Genomic DNA, 12,478 nt, shown 5'->3' on the forward strand with positions numbered 1-12,478 from the left:
GTTCAGCAGCAATTTTCCAATTTTTCACAAAATTTGGAAACTCGCTTTTTTTCAGGGACCAGTTCAGGTTTGAAGTGGATTTGAAGGGCCTTCATATTAGAAATACCCCATAAATGACCCCATTATAAAAACTGCACCCCCCAAAGTATTCAAAATGACATTCAGTCAGAGTTTTAACCCTTTAGGTGTTTCACAGGAATAGCAGCAAAGTGAAGGAGAAAATTCACAATCTTCATTTTTTACACTCGCATGTTTTTGTAGAACCAATTTTTGAATTTTTGCAAGGGGTAAAAAGGAGAACATTTTTACTTCTATTTGAAACCCAATTTCTCTCGAGTAAGCACATACCTCATATGTCTATGTTAATTGTTCGGCGGGCGCAGTAGAGGGCTCAGAAGGGAAGGAGCGACAAATGGTTTTTGGGGGGCATGTCACATTTAGGAAGCCCCTATGGTGCCAGAACAGCAAAAAAAAACAAACACATGGCATACCATTTTGGAAACTAGACACCTCGGGGAACATAACAAGGGGTAAAGTAAACCTTAATACCCCACAGGTGATTCACAACTTTTGCATACGTAAAAAAAAAAAAAAAAAAATTCCCTAAAATGCTTGGTTTCCCAAAAGTTTTCCATTTTTAAAAAGGGTAATAGCAGAAAATACCCCCCAAAATTTGAAGCCCAATTTCTCCCGATTCAGAAAACACCCCATATGGGGGTGAAAAGTGCTCTGCTGGCGCACTACAGGTCTCAGAAGAGAAGGAGTCACATTTGGCTTTTTTGAAGGAAATTTTGCTCTGGGGGCATGCCGCATTTAGGAAGCCCCTATGGTGCCAGGACAGCAAAAAAAACCAGATGGCATACCATTTTGCAAACTAGACCCCTTGGGGAACGTAAAAAGGGGTAAAGTGAACCTTAATACCCCAAAGGGGTTTCACAACTTTTGCATATGTAAAAAAAAATAAAAAAATTTACCTAAAATGCTTGGTTTTCCCAAAAATTTCCATTTTTACAAAGGGTTAAAGCAGAAAATACCCCCCAAAATTTGAAGCCCAATTTCTCCCGATTCAGAAAACACCCCATATGGGGGTGAAAAGTGCTCTGCTGGCGCACTACAGGTCTCAGAAGAGAAGGAGTCACATTTGGCTTTTTTGAAGGAAATTTTGCTCTGGGGGCATGCCGCATTTAGGAAGCCCCTATGGTGCCAGGACAGCAAAAAAAAACACATGGCATACCATTTTGGAAACTAGACCCCTTGGGGAACGTAACAAGGGGTAAAGTGAACCTTAATAGCCCACAGGGGTTTCACAACTTTTGCATATGTAAAAAAAAAATTTACCTAAAATGCTTGGTTTCCCAAAAAAATTACATTTTTACAAAGGGTTAAAGCAGAAAATACCCCCCAAAATTTGAAGCCCAATTTCTCCCGATTCAGAAAACGCCCCATATGGGGGTGAAAAGTGCTCTGCTGGCGCACTACAGGTCTCAGAAGAGAAGGAGTCACATTTGGCTTTTTGAAAGCAAATTTTGCTCTGGGGGCATGCCGCATTTAGGAAGCCCCTATGGTGCCAGGACAGCAAAAAAAAAAAAACATGGCATACCATTTTGGAAACTAGACCCCTCGGGGAACGTAACAAGGGGTTAAGTGAACCTTAATACACCACAGGTGTTTCACGACTTTTGCATATGTAAAAAAAATATTTTTTTTTTACCTAAAATGCCTCTTTTCCCAAAAATTTTACATTTTTAAAAAGGGTAAAAGCAGAAAATACCCCGCAAAATTTGTAACACAATTTCTCCCGAGTACGGCGATACCCCATATGTGACCCTAAACTGTTGCCTTGAAATACGACAGGGCTCCAAAGTGAGAGTGCCATGCGCATTTGAGGCCTAAATTAGGGACTTGCATAGGGGAGGATATAGGGGTATTCTACGCCAGTGATTCCCAAACAGGGTGCCTCCAGCTGTTGTAAAACTCCCAGCATGCCTGGACAGTCAGTGGCTATCTGGCAATACTGGGAGTAGTTGTTTTGCAACAGCTGGAGGCTCCGTTTTGGAAACAGTGGCGTACCAGACGTTTTTCATTTTTATTGGGGAGGGGGGCTGTGTAGGGGTATGTGTATTTGTAGTGATTTTTACTTTTTATTTTATTGTGTGTTAGTGTAGTGTAGTGTAGTGTTTTTAGGGTACAGTCACATGGGCGGGGGTTCACAGTAGTTTCACGCTGTCAGTTTGAGCCGCAGCTCAAACTTGCAGCCGGATACTTACTGTAATCCTCCACCCATGTGAGTGTACCCTGTACGTTCACATGGGGGGGGAACGTCCAGCTGTTGCAAAACTACAACTCCCAGCATGTACGGTCTATCAGTGCATGCTGGGAGTTGTAGTTTTGCAACCGCTGGAGGCTCCATTTTAGAAACAGTGGCGTACCAGACGTTTTTCATTTTTATTGGGGAGGGGAGGGGGGTTGTATAGGGGTATGTGTATACGTAGTGTTTTTTACTTTTTATTTTGTGTTAGTGTAGTGTAGTGTTTTTAGGGTACAGTCACACGGGCGGGGTTCACAGTAGTTTCTCGCTGGCAGTTTGAGCTGCGACAGAAAATTTGCCGCAGCTCAAACTTGCAGCCGGATACTTGCTGTAATCCTCCGCCCATGTGAGTGTACCCTGTACATTCACATTGGGGTGGGGGTAGAACATCCATCTGTTGCAAAACTACAACTCCCAGCATGTACGGTCTATCAGTGCATGCTGGGAGTTGTAGTTTTGCAACAGCTGGAGGCACACTGGTTGTGAAACACAGAGTTTGGTAACAAACTCAGTGTTTTGCAACCAGTGTGCCTTCAGCTGTTGCAAAAGCTACAACCCCCAGCATGTACGGACAGCGGAAGGGCATGCTGGGTCTTGTAGTTATGCAACAGCTGGAGGCATACTACTTTGGCTGGGGATGCTGGGGACTGTAGTTATGCAACAGCTGGAGACACACTGGTTTGCTACATAACTCAGTGTGCCGCCAGCTGTTGCAAAACTACAACTCCCAGCAGTCACCGACAGCCAACGGGCATGCTGGGAGTTGTAGTTATGCAACCAGCAGATGCACTACTACAACTCCCAGCATGCACTTTAGCTGTTGGTGCAAGCTGGGAGTTGTAGTTACACAACAGCTGAAGGTACACTTTTCCATAGAAAAAATGTGCCTCCAGCTGTTGCAAAACTACAAGTCCCAGCATGCCCATAAGGGCATGCTGGGAGTTGTGGTGGTCTGCCTCCTGCTGTTGCATAACTACAGCTCCCAGCATGCCCTTTTTGCATGCTGGGAGCTGTTGCTAAGCAACAGCAGGAGGCTGTCACTCACCTCCAACGATCCAGCCGCATGAGGTCAGTCCCTCGTCGTCTCCGCCGCGGCCGTCGCTCCTGGGGCCCCGATCCCAACATTGACGCCGGGGATCGGGGTCCCCAGCACCCAGGGTCCACGTCCCGCACCCGCTCACGTCCTCCGGAAGAGGGGCGGAGCGGGTTGCGGGAGTGACACCCGCAGCAGGCGCCCTGATTGGTCGGCCGGTAATCCGGCCGACGAATCAGGGCGATCGTGAGGTGGCACCAGTGCCACCTCACCCCTGCAGGCTCTGGCTGTTCGGGGCCGTCGGAGACGGCCCCGAACAGCCTGTAATTCCGGGTCACCGGGTCACTGGAGACCCGATTGACCCGGAATCTGCCGCAGATCGCTGGACTGAATTGTCCAGCGATCTGCGGCCATCGCCGACATGGGGGGGCATAATGACCCCCCTGGGCGATATGCCCCGATGCCTGCTGAACGATTTCAGCAGGCATCGGGCACCGGCTCCCCTCCGGCTAGTGGCGGGGGGCCGGGATTTGACAGGACGTACTCAAACGTCCTGAGTCCTTAAGGACTCGGAAAAGGGGACGTTTGAGTACGTCCTGCGTCCTTAAGGGGTTAATAGAAGTAATTTACAAATCTGGAAAGAAGATGTGTGGGAGTTGTGTAGCTCACTCGGGGGTAGATTGTACCTGAGGTTAAAGGTGTTAACTTTACCCAAAAGGCCTATAGTAGAATATATGGAGATATATATATATATATATATATATATATATATATATATATAAATGAAATTTATATAGAACCAGTCCTCAAGGTACAATTGATAGAAATGAAGATATAGATGAGAGTAAGTCCAGTAATTGTTAATAAATGGTGTTTATTATAATAGTGGATACAAAAATTGTTAATATATGTATGATAAAGACACGGCCTAAAAACCTCAGCAGGACCCTTGCATTGGAGTATAGGGGTCCAAAAATTGGGTAAAAGATAGATAAAAAAAAAAAGATAAAAAGTAGATAAAATCTAAGCAATATGCTGTATATCGGGGCAATAGATAGTCTCTAATGTAGATGGTAGAGATGATATTTTCACCAGAAATAGTTCATTCAATCAATTGTGTATACAGTTCATAGGTGGTATGGTGGAAGATAGCGCTTATTAATAGAGATGTCACAGTTCATTTATAATTTTCAGCGCTGAGGTTATATTGATGCGTGGAGGTACAATGTAACAAAGTACTGAGATGTGCCTGATCGGCTCCTTGTAACAAGGTTCGGTGCACAGCACCACTCACCTGCTCCTGGAGGGGACAGAACAGGTTGGCGCGGCTGGGCAGTCGGCACAAGGGGATACCTGTCTGGCGGCTGGCTAGTTGGGTCCTGGGCTGGCACGGCTGGCGCATGGCCTTTTGGGGTAGATGTCCAAGATTCTGGTTTGCCGCTGGTCGCTCCGGAGTTGGTTGCGGGAGTGATGTGCTGTGTTGGTGTCCACGTGTCTGAACAGGGCGCTGACTGCGCGCGTGATGCGGTTGTCACTGGACCGGGGGCATCCAGCAGTTGCAAATGCTCCACTCTAATCTTTCCCAACTCATCGACCGCCTTCTCCAACCCTTCGTACAAACAACTAGATTCTACTTGGCCAGATAAATAAAACCAGGAACCAAGTTGCGGCAGCCTTAGGTCTGACATGCAGATTGCTCCTCAGTTACTGCCAGTGTGGGCTAAGCACACATACAATGGGAGGCTGCCGTAACTTGGTTCACGGTTTTATTTATCTGGCAAGGTAAAATCTAATTGTTTGTATGAAGGGTTGGAGAAGGCGGTCGATGAGTTGGGAAAGATTAGAGTGGAGCATTTGCAACTGCTGGATGCCCCCAGTTCAGTGACCACCGCATCACGCGCTCAGTCAGCACCCTGTTAAAACACGTGGACGCCAACACAGCACATCACTCCCGCAACCAACACCGGATTGACCAGCGGCAAACCAGAATCCTGGACATCTACCCCAAAAGGCCGGGCGCCAGCTGTGCCAGCCCAGGACCCAACTAGCCAGCCACCAGACAGGTATCCCCTTGTGAAGACTGCCCAGCCACGCCAACCTGTTCTGTCCCCTCCAGGAGCAGGTGAGTGGTGCTGTGCCCCGAACCTTGTTACAAGGAGCCGATCAGGCACATCTCAGTACTTTGTTACATTGTACCTCCACGCATCAATATAACCTCAGCGCTGAAAATTATAAATGAACTGTGACATCTCTATTAATAAGCGCTATCTTCCACCTTACCATCTATGAACTGTATACACAATTGATTGAATGAACTATTTATGGTGAAATTATCATCTCTACCATCTACATTAGAGACTATCTATTGCCCCGATAAACAGCATATTGCTTAGATTTTATCTACTTTTTATCTTTTTTTTATCTATCTTTTACCCAATTTTTGGACCCCTATACCCCAATGCAAGGGCCCTGCTGAGGTTTTTAGGCCGTCCTTTATCATACATATATTAACAATTTTTGTATCCACTATTATAATAAACACCATTTATTAACAATTACTGGACCTACTCTCATCTATATCTTCATTTCTATCAATTGTACCTTGAGGACTGGTTCTATATAAATTTCATTTATATATATCTCCATATAATTTACAAATCTGTTTAACTTTCTGGCACCATTTGATTTAAAAAAAATAAAATAAAACATTTTCCAGTGGAGTACCCCTTTAATTAGAAGTGCCCTTTTTTTTTCTACTTGAGCCCCTGCCCACCCCCAAAATGCCTCTGCACATCCCTGGGAGAAGGTATAGTGATGTGATCGTCACATGCTCATCTATAGGCAGACATGTATGGGCGCTGAGCCTTATGGTGACAGGCAGGGACAATAGATTGAGCCAGAACTCTGTCATGAAAGATAAAGGGGCCACACAATATTTGTAAGTAATAAATTCACATATCAGGGACAATGACATCAATGATTTATAAAAAAAAAAAAAAAATTCTAATAAAAGGTCCATGTACCTCTCAGATGATGACTTAAAGGGAGTCAGCAGACTTTAGCATATATAATGCTTGACAACGCATTATATATGCTAAAATCTTCATCCAATGTTTTTGACCCAAGTAGTTATAAAGTACCCCCCCACCCCCCAAAAAAAGAAAAAAATAGTCCCCTGGGCGGGGACTTATTCATACCAGCATCCGTCACTCCTCGTCGCTCTGTACATGGTCCCGCCCCCTTATCTTGATTGACGGCTCGCGTCACCACTCTGATTCCTCTGCTTAGGGAGCAGAGCGATGACATGGGCCGTCAATCAAGACGAGGAGGTGGGACCATGGCCAGAGCTACGGGACCAGGTAAGTATACTGTAAGTCTCGCCCAGGGGACTACTTACCGGGTGGCCAGGGGGGACTTTATAACTCACATAAGACTGTGCAGATATAGATTACAAGTAGGGATGAGCGAATAGAATCTGACAAATCCAAATTTGTTACGAATTTCAGGAAACATTTGTTTTGCAACAAATCCGAATATCGCCGCCATTCGATTGCATGAATCTCTAAATTAAACTCCATTTAGTGCAGTCCAGGCTCCAGGGCATCTAAAATGGATCCACATGTGAGGACATGGGGCAAGGAACACTGGAAGGCAGCAAGGCGGGTAGGTGGTATGACCCTGAATTACATGCAGCATGCAGCCTATCAGCAGCCAGTCACCCCTGTGATGTCACAGCCCTATATAATCGGCAGCTATCTTGCGGCCAGTCACTTCAGCATTTTATTTCAGAGAGAGAGTGTTTAACTGCAGGGAGAGATAGAGCATTGTGTGTGTTGCACAGAAAAACAGCTTCATAGCAGCGATTCAGCACAAGCCCAAATCTCTACATAAAAGCACTGACAGAGAGAGAAAGTACTCTTTTGGGTGTAATACACAGCGACTCCACTGCTGCAGTGGGATGTACAGCAACTCTAAAGCTTAAAGGGACCAGTTAGGCAGAGCACTAAGAGCCATTGTCACCTGCTATTAATGCCTAATAATACTCTACTGGGCTTTACTACACAGCCATTCTGTACTGCTGCAGTTAGTTGTACAAGTGTAAAGCTAACAGGGGCCAGTTAGGGTGAGCACAAAAAGTCATAGTCACCTGATTACAGTGCCTAATACAGGTTGAGTAGCGGAGCTTATTGTCCTCTCATAAGTGTAACCTGTGCGTACATAGGAGGTGTACGGGTTTTTTTTTCCTAAAAAACAAATTTTGGCTTAGTTACTGTGACCAGCAAAAGCTACACCCTTGTTTCTGTAGCCTTATGCAGTTTTAAGTAGAGTGTATTGTCCAGCTCTCATACACAATATGCCAATTAAGGTAAACATTTCTACGCCAATTAAACATTATGACAAAGTACAGGGTACATTCACACGGGAGGGGGTTTACAGCGAGTTTTCTGCTGCAAGGTTTAGATGCGGCAAATTTTCTGCTGCAGCTCAAACTCCCAGCGAGAAACTCACTGTAAACCTGCCCATGTGAATGTACCCTAGAAACACTACACTACACTTACACAAAATAAAAAGTAAAATACTACATATACCCTTACACAGTCACCCCCCCCCCCCAATAAAAAAAACTTATTTTACGGCACTGTTTCCAAAACGGAGCCTCCAGCTGTTGAAAAACAACAACTCCCAGTATTGCCGGACAGCCACTGACTGTCAAGGCATGCTGGGGGTTTTGCAACAGCTGGAGACACTCTGTTTGGGAAACACTGCCGTAGGGTATTTTGGTGGCGGATGCAAATCCCCAATTTAGGCCTCAAATGCACTTGGTGCTCTCTCACATTGGAGCCCTATCGTATTTCAAGGCAACTGTTAAGGTCCACAAATGGGGTATTTCCGTACTCAGGAGAAATTCAAATATAATTTTAATTTTTTTTCTCCTTTTACCCCTTATGAAAAAGTAAAGTTGGGTTCTACACCAGCATGTTTGTTTACATTTTTTTTTTATTTTTTACACTAACATGCTGGTGTTGCCCCATGCTTTTAATTTTCACAAGCGGTAAAAGGAAAAAAAAGACCTTTAAAATTTGTAGCGCAATTACTCCTGAGTACGGAAATACCCCATATATGGGTGTAAAGGGATCTGCGGGCGCACAACATGGCTCAGAAGTGAGAGCACACTATGTACATTTGAGGTCTAAATTGGTGATTTGCACAGGGGTGGCTGATGTTACAGTGGTTCTGACATAAACGCAAAACAATAAATACCAACATGTGACCTCATTTTGAAAACTACACCCCTCACGGAACATGACAAGGGGTATAGTGAGCCTGAACACCCCACAGGTGTTTGATGAATTTTAATAAAAATTTTGATGGGAAAATGAAAAAAAAAATGTTTCACTAAAATGCTGGTGTTACCCTAAATTTTTCATTTTCACAAGGGAAAATAGGAAAACGCCCACCCAAAATTTGTAACCCCATTTCTTCTGAGTAAGAACATACCCCATATTTCAATGTAAGGTGCTCTCCTGGTGCACAACAATGCTCAGTAAAGAAGGAGCACCCTAGGGCTTTTGAAGAGAAAATTTGTCCGGAATTGAAGGCCACGTGTGTTTACGAAGCCCCCATAGTGCCAGAACAATGGACCCCATTTTGGAAACTACACCCCTACATAATGTAACAAGGGATACAGTGAGCATTTACACCCCACAGGTGTCTGACAGATTTTTGGGACAGTGGTCCGTGAAAATGAAAAATTAAATTTTTCATTTGCTCAGCCCACTGTTCCAAAGATCTGTCAACCGCCAGTGGGGTGTAAATACTCACTGCACCCCTTATTAAATTCTGTGAGGGGTGTAGTTTCCAAAATGGGGTCACATGTGGGGGGGTCCACTGTTCTGGCACCACGGGGGGCTTTGTAAACGCACATGGATCCTGACTTCCATTCCAAACAAATTCTCTTTCTTTAAGCTCAATGGCGCTCCTCCTCTTCTGAGCATTGTAGTGCTCCAGCAGAGCACTTGACGTCCACACATGGGGTATTTCCATACTCAGAAGAGATGGGGTTACAAATTTTGGGGGGCATTTTCTCCTATTACCCCTTGTAAAAATAAAAAATTTGGAGGAAAGCCAGCATTTTTGTGAAAAAAATAATAATTTACACATCCAAATTTAACGAAAAGTCGTCAAACACCTGTGGGGTGTCAAGGCTCATTGTACCCCTTGTTATGTTCCTTGAGGGGTGTAGTTTCCAAAATAGTATGTCATGTGCTTTTTTTTCTGTTCTGGCACCATAGGGGCTTCTTAAATGTGACATGCCCCCCAAAAACCATTTCAGAAAAACTCACTCTCCAAAATCCTACTGTTGCTCCTTCCCTTCTTAGCCCTCTAGTGCACCCACAGAGCACTTGACATACACATATGAGCTATTTCCTTACTCGAGAGAAATTGGGTTACACATTTAAGGAAGATTTCTCTCCTTTTCACCCTTGTAAAATTCAAAAAGTGTAAAAAAATTAAGATTTAGAATTTTCTCCTTCAATTTGCTGCTATTCCTGTGAGACATCAAAAGGGTCAACAAACATTTTGAATGTCATTTTGAATACGTTGAGGGGTGCAGTTTTTATAATGGGTCATTTCTGGGGTATTTCTAATATGAAGGCCCTTCAAATCCACTTCAAAACTTAACCAGTTCCTGAAAATTTTTGATTTAGATATTTTGGGAAAAATTGGAAAATTGCTGCTATACTTTGAAGCCCTCTGATGTCTTCCAAAAGTAAAAACCAGTCAACTTTATAATGCCAACATAAAGTAGACACATAGTTTATGTGACTCAATATATACCGTATTTATCGGCATATAACACGCACTTTTTAGGCTAAAATTTTTTGCCTAAAGTCTATCTGCGTGTTATTCGCCTATAAGCCGCTGCAGTTCAATGATTTAAAGCGGGTGCTTTAAATCAATGAACTGCAGCGGCATCTCTGCCCCTGCCTGTCCTGGGGTCTAAAGCCCTACTGCCGGCCCTTCTCTCCCCCTTGCTATCGGTGCCGCTGCCCGTTCTCTCCCCCTGGCTATCGGTGCCGCTGCCCCACAGACAGGAGGAGAGAAGGGGCAGCGGCACCCATTGCCGGCACCGCTTCTCCGTTGCCTCCCCCATCCCCGGTTGTATAATTACCTGTTGCCAGGGTCGGGTCCGCGCTGCTTCAGGCCTCCGGTGTGCGTCCCCTGCGTCGTTGCTATGCGCTGCGAGACGCAATGACGGCACTCGTCATTGCGCTGCACCGTGCAGTGCATAGCAACGACGCAGGGGACGCACACCGGAGGCCTGAAGCAGCGCGGACCCGACCCTGGCAACAGGAAATTATACAACCGGGGATGGGGAGGCAACGGGGCAGCGGCGCCGGCAATGGGTGCAGCTGCCCCTTCTCTCCCCCTGGCTATCGGCGCCGCTGCCCCATTGCCGGCGCCGCTTCTCTCCACCTGGCTATCAGCACTGGCAATGGGGCGCCGGCACGATAGTCAGGGGGAGAGAACGGGCAGCGATGCAGATAGCCAGGGGAAGAGAACGGGCAGTGGCACCGATAGCCAGGGGGAGAGAACGGGCAGCGGCGCAGACAGCCAGCGGGAGAGAAGCGGCGGCAGCAGGGCTCCAGACCCCAGGAAAGGCAGGGGGAGAGAAGCGGGCAGCGACGGCCTCTCTCCCCCTGCCTTTCCTGGGGGCTTCTGCGGGGTCAGAAACAGTGTGTATCGGGGTATACGCATGCACACACACGCACCCTCATTTTACCAAGGATATTTGGGTAAAAAAAAATTTTTACCTAAATATCCTTGGTAAAATGAGGGGGCATGTTATAGGCTGGTGCGTGGTATACCCCGATAAATACGGTAATTTATTTGGAATATTCATTTTCCTTATAAGCAGAAAGCAGGAAGTTAAAAAAAAGGCAACATTTTAAATTTTTCATCAAATTTTGGAATTTTTCACCAAGAAATTATGCAAGTATCAGCAAAATTTTGCCACTAACATAAAGTAGAATATGTCACGAAAAAATTATCTTGTAATCAGACTGAAAGGTAAAAGCATCCCAGCGTTATTAATGCTTAAAGTAACAGTGGTCAGATGTGCAAAAAATGGCCGGGTCCTACACTGAAAATTGGCTGGGTCCTTATGGGGTTAAGATTTTGAAATTGAAATTAAGGATTTTGAAATTGAAATGTCACTACTCTGCCTGATATACTTATTGCGTATATGAGGGGAGTACAATACACTTCATGCTTAAAACAGTATTTGTCTAGAACAGCAGGTGTGTACTTTTGGCTGTCCTTTCACAATATATAAAAAAAATATTTAGGCCCAGGCCCAGCAGCATCAGTAAACCATATATTGGCTGAATTACACAGCCTGGAGTTGGCTGAAGCATGGGGAGATCATATAATGTCTGAATGGCACAGCCTGGAGTTGGCAGAAGCATGAGGAGACCATTGGAATTCAAGATTTTTAAATAGAAATAGAAATGTAAGATTTTACATTGAAATTGAGGATTTTGAAATTGAAATTTTAACTCCCAAGTTTTAGTGTTCAAGGGCTCCGGCGTGTGGGTACAAAGGACCAAATATAACAAGGAGTCACATGGCAGCACAATGACAGAGCCTGGAGGTGGCATTAGTATGAGGATACCATATAGTGGCTGAATGGCACAGCCTGGAGTTGGCTGAAGCATGAGGAGACTATATAGTGTCTGAATGACACAGTCTGGAGTTGGCAGCAGCTGAGGGGACAATAGGGCCTCACAATCTCTAAGAATAAAAGATGAATTTTGACATTTCCATTGAAGATGTATGGTACCTAGTGCTACCATAAACATATATAGGTAATGTCCTATGCCCAGCAGCATCACTAAACCATATAGTTGCTGAATGACACAGACTTTAGCTGGCTGAAGCATCAGTAAACAATACATTGGATGAATGACACAGCTTGGATGTGGCTGAAGCATGAAGAGACCGTATAGTGGCTGAATGATACAGCCTGGAGTTGGCTGAAGCATGAGAAGAGACCATATAGTGGCTGAATGAGAAAGCCTGGAGGTGGCAGCAGCAGCATTGGGGGTCCTGAAAATGACCCGGTGCCAGAGTAT

This window comes from Hyla sarda, chromosome 6 (genome assembly GCF_029499605.1).
Source record: "Hyla sarda isolate aHylSar1 chromosome 6, aHylSar1.hap1, whole genome shotgun sequence".
NCBI lineage: Eukaryota > Metazoa > Chordata > Amphibia > Anura > Hylidae > Hyla > Hyla sarda.